Raw genomic sequence first — 17,356 nt, forward strand, 5'->3', positions numbered from 1 at the left:
GAAAATTAAGGACTCTGACTTTTTCAATTTTGCCAATTGAGGTTCTTTTGTCAATTTACACATTTTTTATCCAAATCTTTGAGGGCAAAATGGTCCCTTCCAATTAGATCTTATCATTTTTTCCTCATGCATCATTTTTCCTCTTTTATTTCTTGCTAAATTTTGCTTGATCATCTCGACATTTTAGATGAAAAATGTATAAATTGACGGAATAACCTTAATTGGCAAAACTGAAAAAGTCAGGGTCCTTAATTTTCCAAATTAGAAGTCTGGGGAGCAAACTGATACATGTGTAATAGTCTGGGGAGCAAAATGACATTAATCCCAAAATTAAATAGCATTTTAGATTAGGTATTAATTGAAAAGTCAAATAAAATAATAAAGTAAAAAGTATTAAAATTTACAAATATTACATCACATGCCATAACAATAAAAAAAATAAAAATAATATTACATCCAAGGATTTAAATTTCAAAAAATTCGTCGAAATTTTCTATTTTTTGAGGTATGGAAATTTTAACACTAAACCAACAAAATTTCTTCTGGATTTCGATGATTTAGCCGAAATTTCGATAATTTCGCTGAAATTCTTGAAATTTCGGTGAAGTTTTCGGTTGAGTGGGATTTTCTGGGTTTTGAGGAGGCTGCGATTTGGGAGGAGCTGAAGATGTGGAGGAATAGAGGAGGGCCTAGGTTTTGGTGGGTTTCGGCGGCAGGGGGCGACGACAGGGGGCGAGAGCAGGGAGAAAGAGATGAGGGTGGACTGGTGGTCGGCGCAGGTGAGTATGGCGATACTAAGAGAGAGAGAGAGAGAGAGAGAGAGAGAGAGAGAGAGAGATAGATAGATAGATAGATAGATAGATAGAAAGAAAGAGGGTGGGCTAGTGGTCGGCGCAGACATGGAGTTACTGAAGGAGGAAATGAGAGAAAGGAAGAAGAAAAAAAAAAAAGGAGAAGGAAAAAAAAAAAAAAAGAGAAAAGGAGGAGAGAATGAGATCAGGTGGTGGGTAATGGGTAGTGGGTTGCGTAAATAATAATGTGGAGAGAGAAATTAACATAAAAAATTTGATTTTGGGTTTTTAAAATTTATGTTTATAAATTTACAAAAATGTCCATCATTTCAACTGCTCATATCTCTCAAACCGTAGTTCCGATTGATGCACACTTTGCGCTCACATGTTTGTATGCCACAAATTGAAGTCAAAAGCCCAATAGTTCAAAAAGTCAAAAAACGGGTTAAACTAATTCAAAACAAAAATTATAAAATTAATCTAAAATATTTTATTTCTCAAATAAATTTTTAAAATCTTTCAAATATTTTTCAAAATAAAACTTGGAAAAATACAGGGTCTCACAATCTATCCCCCTTCAAAGAATTTCGTCCTTGAAATTTCCAATGAAAGTAATAATGGAACAACTTCAAACAAGCACAAATAACAACAATCCAAAGCTCTGAAAAGTTCTTTTCATTTATGAAAACTGGAAAATAAATTACACAAACTCTGAGGTGTTTGTTCAATCAAATTTATGTAATTATTAATTAGTGCACTATTTTTTTAACAGTATTTGCCTCTAGCGCGCATTATATTCATCTTATATCACATGAAACCAACTATATAATTTGGTTTCTTCAATGTTTTTTATCAATGTAGAAGATAATATGTTAAATAAACATATGGTAAAGTTTCATTCAAAATTTCCGTATTTTGATAGCAATTTCCGTCGTTTCCGTCTAATTTCTGTCGAAATTTAAAAATCTTCGAAATTTTTGTCGAAATTTCCATCGAAATTTCCTCGAAACCTAAAATTTTATTCCTTGATTACATCACAAATATTACATTAATTTATACTATATTGTATTAAAACAAAAATCAATCCAGTCACAACTTAACTGTGACTGTCTTGGTAAATTGAAAAAGAGAACTCACACCATTATACTATGTATTATTTTGAGTAAAAGTATGTTTTTGATCTCTATTTATACTATATTGTTGTATAATTTCTTTAAAAAAAATTCAATTAAGTCACAATTTAACTGTGACTATCTTACAACTTAAATGTGTCGACTGTTGTTCAGTTACAACTAAATTTGAAGTTATGAGTGTCGTACGATCACAACTAAATGTGAAGTTGAGACTACATTATCAAATTTCAAGATAATATAAAAGCCTCAAGGGCAATTTTGTCAAAACCTTATAAATTTTAATTAACACTCATCATATGTGGGCCAAAGGACAAAAATGTCAGATGGAAAAGGCTCAAATCAAAGGGGCCAACATATTTGTAACCTAATCTAAAAAACTACATTTAAATTTAGTAGTTCAATTGAAATATTATATGGTATTCATGCTATACCAAAACATTATTGGGATTTGGTATTTAATCCTAATTATCTATATATATATACATATATAGTTAGATAACCCCTTCCGTTAAGGAATTTTTTACATAATTTCATTTAAGGGATCTCTCATGAGGCTCATTCTATATTGTATTTTAATGATCTGAACCATCCATTTTGTAGGTCTCTATGATCAAAAATCATTTATGCAAAAAAGTATACAAATTGAAAATCATTAGGATATCTAATTTTGATCAAATAAATTGATGAGCATATATAATGTCTTCGACAAATACTTGAAATGAGGACTCTTTGATCAAACGGTTAAATAATTTATAATTTATCAATTTTTTTGCAGTTAATCCTTAAAATGAGACTTAAAAAATTAATAGCTTCTATTGTCAAATTACAATATGGAATAAGCCCCATAAACAATCATTTATTTACTTTTAAATGAAAGATCTCACATTAGAAGGATCACTATATATAATTAGATTCAGCACGCTGCCATTTATAACAAATGATATTAATTAATAAAAATTTTACGACCTACTGACCTACATATCCACGCTGCATTAATAAGGAAATCATTAACAAACTTAATTGCCACCCAGCTCAACAAAGACCACCATAGATAAGGAAATCATTAATAATGTAACACCTAATCTTCCCACTTAATAATATCTTCTAGTTAGGAATAGATAGTTGAGACATTGGATTACGATGAATTGTATAAAATGAGTTACATTAGAAATTTCAAAAGCAAATTCGAAACTTTAGATATCAAATGATGTACGTACACTAGGATGTGCTTTGAAGTTTGAATTAAAGATAAACACGTACTCTTTCAAATTTCTTTTTAATTTTTTTTAATCAAACATGCTTTATATGGTTTTGATGCATGATAGGTTGATATTTGATAGAAGTGGAGTAAGTAAGAAGTGTAGTCCACAAAGTCAAGCTTTGCTTATCCAAAAATTTGATTTGGGTACAGTTGTTAATAACTTGTTTATATAGTATGATTATTCACATTAACTAGCAACTAAGTAAACGTCGTTAGTCTCATCTTTCAAAGGGTGTGGCGAATGGCTGAAAATTAAGCATGTACCTAGTCTCATCCTTTCATATCACACTGTATGGTGATCATCAAAGTTCTTGCTTTATTTTTTTAATTAAATATTTACAGGGACATTTTAGCCTTATATGTCTTAAAGCATGGGAAAACTAGAAAAACTCAGCAATACAACCTTATGTTAAATGTTTGTGGATAAATCCATATGGATTCAATGGCCAAACACAGACCAACACGTGGCACACCAGGTCCCATTTTTGCTCAGACTCTTTGATAGTCAACTTGGTCAGACCCAGCCATCTGTGTCATCATCTTAGCTCAGCAAATGCCAACAACATGTACATCTGAGATCGGCTCTTACCTCCGGGTTACCCATATCCGATCCGAACCGACATTGGGATCCACTAGGAATTCGAGAGATCATCTTTTTCGGCACCATCAGTTCGGCTCGGATCTGGAGATCATTTTTCTCCAGTCACACCTCGACCATTGGTTCGGCTCGGCCCGGCCCAATGACCGATCACGATCAGACGTGCTTCGACAATCTTGTCACCACCTGATCATCTCAACCATTGATTCGGCTCGGCCCGGCCCAATGACCGATCACGATCAGACGTGCTTCAACAATCTTGTCACCACCTGATCATCTCAACCATTGGTTCGGCTCGGTCCGGACCAATGACCGATCACGATCAGACGTGCTTCGACAATCTTGTCACCACCTGATCATCTCAACCATTGGTTCGGCTCGGCCCGGACCAATGACCGATCACGATCAGACGTGCTTCGACAATCTTGTCACCACCTGATCATCTCAACCATTGGTTCGGCTCGGCCCGGACCAATGACCGATCACGATCAGACGTGCTTTGACAATCTTGTCACCCCCTGATCATCTCAAACCATTGGTTCGGCTCGGCCCGGCCCAATGACCGATCACGATCAGACGTGCTTCGACAATCTTGTCACCACCTGATCATCTCAACCATTGGTTCGGCTCGGCCCGGACCAATGACCGATCACGATCAGACGTGGATCTCCACATCACCACATCAACTCAGTCCATTCCATTCCCAGTTCGGATCGGCTCGGCTTTGGTGATCGTCATCTCAGAACCTAGTTGCGGCCGGATTTCACTTGAGAGGATCACTGCACTACCTACCTAATCGGCTTGGCCGACTTGTCTAAATCCGATCCGATCACACATGGGTTTCACGTCTACACGTGAGGACATGTGTTCGGATCGGCTCGGCCTCCCACCGCCATCCTAAAGAAGATCACGTTGGGACGAACCGCCATACTCAAGTGCACCTGACGTAACTCTCTGACAGATAAGACATTCCAGCTCACAGCCATGACTATTGGGGCATTCCACCTGATCTTCCATCCTTGCATTCAATGCAGCATTGAATGCAAAGGAGGTGAGTAGCTGTGCATGCTACTAGTTATGACCGAACGCGTGGATCTCTCTCAGCCACTCAATCACATGCAGGTAACTTACTCTCCACACCTTCCCTTGTCTATATAAACCAACTTATATGCACAAAGCCAGAATCACCACCCATCCAGCCATCACAAAGCAAACATTTGCACAAACTTTGGCTTACCAAAAACACACTTGGACTTGCTGAGAATAAACCCAGAACATTTGCCTTGTTCTTTCCATTCTCCCAAGTTCATCACATGTTCTTCCTCACTTCCATTCAAACACCATCAAACACACATCACTGACTTCATCATCGGAGCGTGTTTGGCTGGTACCACACCGGTCCATCTCCTTTGATCTTGTGTTTGTCTACAGGAAGATCACATCATCATCATCCAGCAGGACTTTGGATCAGCCAGGTCACTACCCCTAAGTTGTTGTAACTTTCTTACGGAAAGTTGCATCAACAGATTGGCGCCGTCTGTGGGAGGATCGACTTCAGCCGTTGCGTTCATCACTGCGTGTGCTAAGCTCTTCCTTCACACAAGTCATCATGGCTACCATCTTTCGTGACAGCAGTTCTTCTTCAGGGGCGTCTCAGAATGATGAACAACATCAGCCTGAGACACCTGAGAAGACGAGGGGAGCACAACTCCCCAGGACACCAAAACCCAAGGGTCCCTCAAAAATCAGGGCTGCTCACAAACTCCTTAAGGAGAGCCAGCGACATCTAGCCGCTGAGAATGTACTCCTGAAGCAGAATAATGAGCTGCTCGCAAAACAGGCCGAGCTGGCCGGGGAACTTGCACGCCATCGTGCTCAGCTCGAGAACAGTGAGGGATCAGGTTTCCGATCGCGCCAGACCCGAGCCGAGCAGGAAGTCTTCTCACCGTCTCCTTCTCGGCAAAGCTCCCCAGCCGACGTGGACGACCGGTCGGCTCGGGAAAGTGCGGATCACATATTTCCGGGCTTCGAGGACATGCCTCCGGCTGAGCAGGCCGAGTTCTTGAAAGCCCACCGCCTCCTCCAGCAGAAGCAGGCGGCCTTCAGGAAACACTCTCCCGAAGGTCTGGGAGGAGACCGTGCCGAGCCGGGCACGGATCAACGACCTCCAATCCGATCCAGGTTGGGGGATGTCAACCCAACTGGTTCGACTGAACCCAGGGTGCCAGTCAGAAGCAGACTTGGTCCCGCCACCAGTCAAGGCCCCTCCACATCGGACACTCATTCGGGGAGACGATCCGCCGCGGAGCGATTGGGGGATACTATGGTCATGTCCGACCGTCGTCCACTCAGTGAAAGGATCACCCGCCAACCAGTGAGCGAGAGACTCGGTGATCGAACCGAGCGCTCGGGGGAGAATCATGCCGAGCCGACCACTCCCGACGTGGAAAATTTGGTCCGGACCCTTGTACAAAGCCAAATCCGGAGTGTCCACGATCGGCTCGGCCAAGTCGAGGTCTCCAGGGGGTACATCGGTAGAACCGATCACGGGGAAGAGCTCCCCCTCCCATATACCAGCAGGATCATGGATGCTGAGGTCTCCCGGGATACAAAACCCCCCAAGATGGATCAGTACGACGGGACTAGAGATCCCTACGATCATCTTGACAGCTTCAGATATGCCATGGAGGCCCGCCAGGCATCTGAGGCCACGAAGTGCAGAATCTTCCCTTCAACCTTGAAGGGATCGGCTCGGGGGTGGTTTCGAACTCTCCAGCCGAACTCCATTGACTCTTTCTCCGATCTCCGGAGAGCCTTCCTGACGAGATATCGGGTTGTATCCGAACGACTCTACAACTTGAACGATATGTCACTCATCAAGGGGAGAGCCTTAAGACCTATCTGATCCGCTTCAACATCGAATACACGAAGTGTGATGATTGCGACGACAGATCGGCTAAGAACGCTCTTATACAAGGTCTGCTCGCCGGGGGACTCCGCTCCCATCTGATGAGGAACCCTTCATCCACCTACGACGAGCTCTCCGCTGAAGCCACCAAATGGGCTCGAGCTGAAGAGTGGAACGCTCAAGTGGAAGCACTGAAAACCAACCAGTCAACTCCCAAGCGGAAGGAGGAAGAAACCTCATACCCTAATCGCCTGTCTCAGGGGAAGAAGACCAAAACTGCGGAGTCAAGCCAACTCCTAAGCGGGGAGCCTCGTTACGTCCAGTACCTTGAGACACAAGCTTGGAGGATATCTTTTCCAAAATCAAGGATCTGCTCCCGGTCCCTAAGGAGATTCGAGGTCCACCTCAGGACAAAATCAAGGAAGATATCTATTGTAGGTACCATTCCAACCATGGTCACGTCACGAACAACTGCTACTCTCTTCGTGACGCAATAGAGACTCTCGCCCGAGCTGACAAGATTAATCAATTCCTGACCGGAGCCCTAAGGGTGAAGATCACTGACCCAAGGAGGACCACCAACACCGTTGAAACCAGAGATGCTCATATTGGTTGAGGGCTAAGACCTTCGACTTCGCCTCTGGCCCTTCAGATCAGGTCGGATCATCCCGGCGGATCCCCCACATCCAATCCGACCCGATCTGAGGATATTCTAAGAATTGAGTGTTCATCCTTTCTTGGTTATCCCAGCTCGGCTCGGCTCGGCTTTGGTGATCATCATTTCAAATCCTAGTCACAGCCGGATTTCACTTGAAGGGATTACTGCATTATCTGCCTGATCGGTTCGGCCTCTCCTTATTAGGGATTGGGAAGAAGTCCCGGTTTTGTCGAGGAGAAATCGGACCAACCTGTTCGGATCGGCTCAAGACTCAGATCAGCTCGGCTCAGTGCTCAAACGCACTTACATACCTACGCACAAATACTAAAGTGTTTGCCTGGTTCTACAATGGTGTTCTAAACATTTCCTCTGACTTGATCAAGATCGGGGACTGTCCGATCTGATCTTCTTTCGACAAATATAGATGAACACATCTAGATCCACTTTGATTCTCAGATTTTGAAGCTAAAAACACCTGGTCCAAGCCGGAGTGACTGGCCACAGTCCCGGCGCCCAACAGGAAAAGACTCATCAGGTCTATAAAAACACCTGGTCCAAGCCGGAGCGACTGGTCACAGTCCCGGCGCCCAACAGGAAAAGACTCATCAGGTCTATAAAAACACCTGGTCCAAGCCGGAGCGACTGGCCACAGTCCCGGCGCCCAACAGAAAAAGACTCATCAGGTCTATAAAAACCCCTGTCCGAGCCGAAGTGACTTTCTACAGTCCTAACGTTCGACAGGATATTTCCAAAAAGAAAAATATACCCTCAAACTCAAACTTTCATCGTACATACCGAGCCGATCTGAAAGTAAGTTTGAATATTTTTTCTCAAAAACAAAATTCCTAATATCTCAATGGACACATCAAACCCATCTGAGATCATCAGGGATTTATAGTTTCTACTTATTTTCATCATGCACATCAGGCTTATCCGAAAACAAGTTGGGAATTATCATTGCATTTTATCATAATAGCCAAGTCAGGCCGAATGTCACTTCTTACAGGTCATCACCTTTTTTCAACTTCCAATCCATCACAAGTCTGCTCGGACCGGAAGTTAGGGGACTCCTGTTTGTGGATAAATCCACATGGATTCAATGGCCAAACACAGACCAACACGTGGCACACCAGGTCCCATTTTTGTTCAGACTCTTTGATAGTCAACTTGGTCAGACCCAGCCATCTGTGTCATCATCTTAGCTCAGCAAATGCCAACAACATGTACATCTGAGATCGGCTCTTACCTCCGGGTTACCCATATCCGATCCGAACCGACATTGGGATCCACTAGGAATTCGAGAGATCATCTTTTTCGGCACCATCAGTTCGGCTCGGATCTGGAGATCATTTTTCTCCAGTCACACCTCGACCATTGGTTCGGCTCGGCCCGGCCCAATGACCGATCACGATCAGACGTGCTTCGACAATCTTGTCACCACCTGATCATCTCACCCATTGGTTCGGCTCGGCCCGGCCCAATGACCGATCACGATCAGACGTGCTTCAACAATCTTGTCACCACCTGATCATCTCAACCATTGGTTTGGCTCAGTCCGGACCAATGACCGATCACGATCAGACGTGCTTCGACAATCTTGTCACCACCTGATCATCTCAACCATTGGTTCAGCTCGGCCCGGACCAATGACCGATCACGATCAGACATGCTTCGACAATCTTGTCACCACCTGATCATCTCAACCATTGGTTCGGCTCGGCCCGGACCAATGACCGATCACGATCAGACGTGCTTTGACAATCTTGTCACCCCCTGATCATCTCAAACCATTGGTTCGGCTCGGCCCGGCCCAATGACCGATCACGATCAGACGTGCTTCGACAATCTTGTCACCACCTGATCATCTCAACCATTGGTTCGGCTCGGCCCGGACCAATGACCGATCACGATCAGACGTGGATCTCCACATCACCACATCAACTCAGTCCATTCCATTCCCAGTTCGGATCGGCTCGGCTTTGGTGATCGTCATCTCAGAACCTAGTTGCGGCCGGATTTCACTTGAGAGGATCACTGCACTACCTACCTAATCGGCTTGGCCGACTTGTCTAAATCTGATCCGATCACACATGGGTTTCACGTCTACACGTGAGGACATGTGTTCGGATCGGCTCGGCCTCCCACCGCCATCCTAAAGAAGATCACGTTGGGACGAACCGCCATACTCAAGTGCACCTGACGTGACTCTCTGACAGATAAGACATTCCAGCTCACAGCCATGACTATTGGGGCATTCCACCTGATCTTCCATCCTTGCATTCAATGCAGCATTGAATGCAAAGGAGGTGAGTAGCTGTGCATGCTACTAGTTATGACCGAACGCGTGGATCTCTCTCAGCCACTCAATCACATGCAGGTAACTTACTCTCCACACCTTCCCTTGTCTATATAAACCAACTTATATGCACAAAGCCAGAATCACCACCCATCCAGCCATCACAAAGCAAACACTTGCACAAACTTTGGCTTACCAAAAACACACTTGGACTTGCTGAGAATAAACCCAGAACATTTGCCTTGTTCTTTCCATTCTCCCAAGTTCATCACATGTTCTTCCTCACTTCCATTCAAACACCATCAAACACACATCACTGACTTCATCATCGGAGCGTGTTTGGCTGGTACCACACCGGTCCATCTCCTTTGATCTTGTGTTTGTCTACAGGAAGATCACATCATCATCATCCAGCAGGACTTTGGATCAGCCAGGTCACTACCCCTAAGTTGTTGTAACTTTCTTACGGAAATTTGCATCAACATTAAACAACTATTCTTTTAGTCTTCGAATATTGTGACGAATCACATTTTTCCTTTAATGTATAATGTGATTCTTAGATTACAAATTTGTATTGTAAAATAACTCTAAGAAAGAGAGTATTGATATTGAAGTTGTTGGATTGCATGCCAAACACTTGCATTTGATTTTAAAACTCCAATATCAATACAAAACAAAGGACTCTCATATAAATGCTTCAATGTATGTAGACGTGTCTCATGCTTAACTATAACAGATCGAAGTTCGCATTATACATGGTTTTCATCTTCACAGCCATATATATGTGAATTGGAACTCATGTTCAAGTTATAATATCGCACATCCAAAAGTTTTAGATGCCTCACAATAACTATATATATAGAGATAGAGAATTTCAAGTAAAGATATCCTCATTTTTAGAAAATTGAGATCATATTTTATGGGGATTACCCAAAAGTTCTCTCCAATAATTGAAACCATCTATTTCTTTGGTCTCTTCTTAAGGATCATCTCTAAATCAATCAAATTAGTCAAATTGTTTGTAGACAAATACGCCCGTCAAATAATATTAAAATGATGTTGATGATAATTAAATGGCTAAAACGTTTTCAATTTAACTAATTTTTTGCATAAATGATCTTGAAAGATATCCTAAACTATGAACAGTTTCGATCAATCAATGAATTATAGGCCCGTAATAAAATATCATCATTATTCTTAAATAAGGACATCCTTAATAAGCTTCCTATATATATAGTTATGTTTACGTTGCTATTTATAAGAAAAATAATATAGCAAATTACAAATAAATCAATAAAAATATTTAAAAATTTTATAATAGTCAAAATACAATTTGGGTTCCCATAATATATAGTCACTTGCACATATTTGTAAATTACATAACAGTCAATGTGCCCAGCCCAATTTGGACAGCCCTATACGTACTATTCCTCATGTTAAATTACTAACTTGCCCTTCAAAAATAGTTTGATTCAATTTTAAAAATGGTGACTGTCACACAATCACCAAGTTTAAAAATAGTAACTATGTAATAGTTAATTACCAATTAAAAAACGGAAAACGGTAACAGTTGTCACACAATTACCAATAAAAAACGATAATTGTCACATGATTACCAACTAAAAACGGCAATTGTGTGATAGTTACCAATTAAAAAAAAAAAAGTGATTATTATTGACTTATATGTACTTTTTAAAAATTGGACATTGTTGACATCAGCCACATGTCAGCACAGTGGCAGTTTCCGTAAATTCCTTTTTGTTTTTTGTCCGGTTGTTAATTCACATAATTTCTCTTAATTTCGTTTTGGTCAATAATTGACTATCATGCTATTTTAAAAAAGTTCATTAACTAATTTGTAATATTAAAAATAGGCTTTTTATCACAAATGATCTCTCAATTTTCACTCAAATATCAATTTGATTCTTAAAGTGTATTTTCACTCAATGTGGTCCTTCATCTTTACTACAACACATCAATATTGTCCTTTTGTCCAAATTTTCACTTAAAGTGCAATATCCAGCTTTACTGCCACCCATCCCAACTTAGACCACCATATATATTATAGACTCAAGTACATTACATCCACCAATTATAGGGTTCATTTCAAGTTGGTCCACGAATTATAAAACATTTCAAATTTTCCCATTAACTATAGGGTTCATTTCAAGTTGGTCTACGAACTATAAAACATTTCAAATTTCTCCATTAACTATAGGGTTTATTTCAAGTTGGTCCATGAACTAACAAAAAACATACAGAATGGTAGACAAAATCGGGTTGACAAAAAAATCGAACCGAACTGGATTATTTATATATATTTATATTATATAAAAGTTATATATATTGAATAAAAAAGATGTAAGTTGTTTTTTGCACATGTTGGGATTTGAACCCATGACCTTGTGAGGAGAGTCAAAGTATGAATTCTCACTACACCACTTAATCATTTATGAAATTCAAGTACATGCAATATATTTATAGGCATACTGATACTTGAAATATAATAATTTATAAAATTAAATATAGTTTATCTATCATTCCTTTTTTTTAAGATATTATTTTAGGTCTCTATTTAAATATTATCATTGCAAAAAGTCTAAAAATTCTACTAGTTTATATTATATAGTTTCTTTATTGTAAACATATTACTAAAAGTCCAAAACTATAATTTATAATTTATATACTAAAATTATTAGAGTATAGGGTTAATTTTTAAGGTATAAGGTTTCAGACTTTATGGTTTAGTGTATAAGGTTATAGTATAGAATACCAATTATAATTTTATAAATTATTATATTTCAAGTATCAGTATGCCTATAAATATATTGCATATACTTAAATATCATAAGTGACTAAATGGTGTAGTGAGAATTCACACTTTCACTCTCCTCAAGTGGTCATGGGTTTGAACTAAGCATGTTCCAAAAACACCTTATACCTTTTTTATTCAAAATATATAACTTTTATTTAATAAACAAAAAATTATATATATAAATAATCCGGTTTGGTTCGGTTTTTTTGTCAACCTGATTTTGTCTACCATTCTGTATGTTTTTTGTTAGTGGAACAACTTGAAATGAACCCTATAGTTAATGGGAAAATTTGAAATGTTTTATAGTTCGTGGACTAACTTGAAATGAACCCTATAGTTAATGGGGAAATTTGAAATATTAATTGTTCATGGACCAACTTGAAATGGACCCTATAGTTAGTGGATATAAATGTATTTGAGCCTATATTATATAATGTAACACCTAAGCTTCCACTTCTTAATATCTTCTAGTTAGGAATAGGTAGTTTAAAGAGTGAGTAACAATAGAAATATTAAAAGTCAATTCTAAACTTTAAATATCAAATTATGCATGAACTGGCAAATGTCACAATATCTAGGATGTGCAAAAAAGAAAATTATTCTTCGGTACATTGGGGGCAAATAATTAAATTTCAGATTTCGAGGAAATTTAGATGGAAATTTCGACGAAAATTTCAATGAAAATTTCGAAGATTTTTAAATTTCAACAAAAATTAGACGGAACCGATGAAAATTGCTATCAAAATACGGAAATTTTTAATGAAACTTTACCATATGTTTATTTAACATATTATCTACTAAATTGATAAAGAACATTGAAGAAATCAAATTATATAGTAGGTTTTATGTGATATAAGGTGAATATAATGCGCTGTAGCAAATACTGTTAAATAAAATTAGTATCTTCTTTATATTATATAATTTAATTATACACTAAAATCTAAACCCTAATACTCTATATACTCTATATACCCTAATACTCTTTATATTCTATAATTTATACATTAAACCCTATATACTCTATATTCTTTAGGATATTAGGTTTTAGACCCTTTATGATACTTTTAATTATTTTTTTATATAGAAATGTATTAGAGTTTAAGGTTTAAAATAACTAAACGAAATCCCAGACTTTTTTTTTTCTTTCCAATTGCCCAAAGGCCCCAAACCCCCCCTCCTTTTTTCTTTTTTTTTTTTTTTTATAAAAATTTTTTTCTTTCTTTAATTTTTTCCCCGTGCCTCTCTCTACAATTTTTTTTATATTTTATCTTTCCTTCCTTTTTTCCCGTCCCTCTCACCTAGCCAAGCTTTGTCTTCACTGAGTGTAACAACTCAAATTTTGGCTTATGATAATTTTGTTACTTAAATTTTTTAAACTTGTTTTAAGGTTTGTTTAAAGGAATTAGAAATTTCTTTAAGTTTATTTTAACTAACTTAGACCTTTGGTTGTGGTTTTAGAGCTTATTTGTGTGGAAATGAATTTTAGAAAATGAAAATTCAAGAATTTGGCGATGATTATTATTTTTAGAATTAAATGATGAGAGTAGGATTTTTCATAATTTTTTTGAAAGCAATTTGACTATTTTGAGATCATAGGAAATTAGTACTCATCAATACGAGTCCATAGAATTTTTCGGTGAATTATTTGGAGTTTCAAGCTATTTTTGGTAAATTTTTGAAGTTGGATAAAATAGAAAATAGGAAAATTTCGATAAATTTGGCCGAAGTCTTCACGAAAAATTATCAAACATGTGTTTCAATTTCAGATTCCTAAAAAAACGAAATTTTTGGCAATTTTCACCGAAAATTTCAAAATTTAATACCTTGATTGGGGGCATGACGCCTGCCCTAAATCAAATCACAGGAGTGTAGCGACCCCAATTTGATCATTACTTAAAGGCTGCTGTTTTTATTTTTTTTGGTCAGATGATTAAAGGCTGCTTAAAAAATCAAGTAGCATTACATGATATACCTTTTTGTGTTGGATAATTACTACTAACATACTCCGTAGGCAAGCCAACAAAACTACAAAAGTGTTTAGCAGGAGAAACTCTCGCAATGAGAGATGGAAACGCTTTCACTTATTGGGAGGAGAGTATCCGAAAGGATAAAAATAAAAAACACAGAAAAAGAAAAAGAAAAACAAAGGATAGAGGGGCGAGGGGAGGAGCAGTCTGTAAGAACACAAGGGCCGCCCCTCTCCTATGGATAGGTTGAGGAGAAGAAAGAGTTTTTTCTTTTGGAGTGGCAGCTAGAGTTTTTCTGATTGTTATATAGTATGATTATGCACATTGACTAGCAACTAAGTAAAAGTCGTTAATTAGTCTGATCTTTCAAAGGGTGTGGCGAATGGGCTGAAAATTAAGCATGTACCTAGTCTCATCCTTTCATATCACACTGTATGGTGATCATCAAAGTTCTTGCTTTATTTTTTAATTAAATATTTACAGGGACATTTTAGCCTTATATGTCTTAAAGCATGGGAAAACTAGAAAAACTCAGCAATACAACCTTATGTTAAACAAATATTCTTTTAGTCTTCGAATATTGTGACGAATCACATTTTTCCTTTAATGTATAATGTGATTCATAGATTACAAATTTGTATTGTAAAATAACTCTAAGAAAGAGAGTATTGATATTGAAATTGTTGGATTGCATGCCAAACACTTGCATTTGATTTTAAAACTCCAATATCAATACAAAACCAAGGACTCTCATATAAATGCTTCAATGTATGTAGACGTGTCTCATGCTTAACTATAACAGATAGAAGTTCGCATTATACATGTTTTTCATCTTCACAGCCATATATAAGTGAATTGTAACTCATGTTCAAGTTATAATACCGCACATCCAAAAGTTTTAGATGCCTCACAATAACTATATATATAGAGATAGAGAATTTCAAGTAAAGATATCCTCATTTTTAGAAAAGTGAGATCATATTTTATGGGGATTACCCAAAAGTTCAGTTCAATAATTGAAACCGTCTATTTCTTAGGTCTCTTCTTAAGGATAATCTCTAAATCAATCAAATTAGTCAAATTGTTTGTAGACAATTACAGCCCGTCAAATAATATTAAAATGATGTTGATGATAATTAAATGGCTAAAACGTTTTCAATTTGGCTAATTTTTTGCATAAATGATCTTGAAAGATGTCCTAAAATATGAACGGTTTCGATCAATCAATAAATTATAGGCCCGTAATAAAATATCTTCATTATTCTTAAATAAGGACATCCTTAATAAGCTTCCTATATATATAGTTATGTTTACGTTGCTATTTATAAAAAAAATATATAGCAATTTACAAATAAATCAATAAAATATTTAAAAATTTTATAATAGTCAAAATACAATTTAGGTTCCCATAATATATAGTCACTTGCACATATTTGTAAATTACATGACAGTCAATCTGCCAGCCCAATTTGAACAGCCCTATACGTACTATTCTTCATGTTAAATTACTATCCTGCCCTTCAAAAATAGTTTGATTCAATTTTAAAAATGGTGACTGTCACACAGTCACCAAGTTTAAAAATGATAACTATGTAATAGTTAATTACCAATTAAAAAACGAAAAACGGTAACAGTTGTCACACAATTACCAATTAAAAAACGATAATTGTCACATAATTACCAACTAAAAACAGCAATTGTGTGATAGTTTCTAATTAAAAAAAAAATGTGATTATTATTGACTTATATGTACTTTTTAAAAATTGGACATTGTTGACATCAGCAACATGTCAGCACAGTGGCAGAATGAGAGCTGCCGCACTGGGGCACGCCCCATACAAGATTTAGTCGTGGCAGAATCCATAAATTCCTTTTTACCATGTGGATCCCACCTCATGTGAGAGCTACCGCACTGGAGCATGCCCCATACAAGATTTTGTCGTGGCAGAATCCATAAATTCATTTTTGTTTTTTGTCCGATTGTTAATTCACTTAATTTCTCTTAATTTCTCTTAATTTCGTTTTGGTCAATAATTGACTATCATGCTATTTTAAAAAAGTTTATTAACTAATTTGTAATATTAAAAATAGGCTTTTTATCACAAATGATCTCTTACTTTTCACTCAAATATCAATTTGATTCTAAAATGTATTTTCACATAATGTGGTCTTTCATCTTTACTACAACACATCAATATTGTCCTTTTGTCCAAATTTTCACTTAAAGTGCAATATCCAGCTTTACTGCCACCCATCCCAACTTAGACCACCAAATATATTATATAATGTAACACCTAAGCTTCCACTTCTTAATATCTTCTAGTTAGGAATAGGTAGTTTAAAGAGTGAGTAACAATAGAAATATTAAAAGTCAATTCTAAACTTTAAATATCAAATTAGAATAATGCTATACTTACCACATTTCTTATACCACATTCTTATACCATCTCACGTGTCATTACTTTATTGGACAGAGTTTTTCTTTTTCTTTTTGGGTTTTTCTTTTTATTTTTTAGTATCCAATGTATGAATGCCATGTAAGTTGCCACATAAGGTGGTATGAAATTATGGTATAAAAATGTGGTATACCTAGCACTACTGATCAAATTATGCATGTAATGGCAAATGTCACAATATCTAGGATGTGCAAAAAAGAAAATTATTCTTCGGTACATTGGGGGACATGACGCCTGGCCTAAATCAAATCGCAGGAGTGTAGCAACCCCAATAATTAAAGGCTGCTGTTTTTATTTTTTATTTTTGTCAGATAATTAAAGGCTGCTTAAAAAATCAAGTAGCATTACATGATATACCTTTTAGAAAATTAGGATTAAATATTAAATTTTAATAATTTTTTTAGTATAGCATGAAAACTATATAATATTTCAATTGAATTACTAAATTTAAATGTAGTTTTTTAAATTAGGTC

At 37.3% G+C, this 17,356-nt stretch overlaps 1 pseudogene; it reads left to right on the forward strand.

The window, feature by feature from the left end:
• Window positions 1-5,818: 5,818 nt before the first annotated feature.
• The window catches only part of LOC147299263 (uncharacterized), a 25,214-nt pseudogene continuing 13,676 nt past the window's right edge, over window positions 5,819-17,356 (forward strand).

Source organism: Dryas octopetala, chromosome 1 (genome assembly GCF_963921425.1).
Source record: "Dryas octopetala chromosome 1, drDryOcto1.1, whole genome shotgun sequence".
NCBI lineage: Eukaryota > Viridiplantae > Streptophyta > Magnoliopsida > Rosales > Rosaceae > Dryas > Dryas octopetala.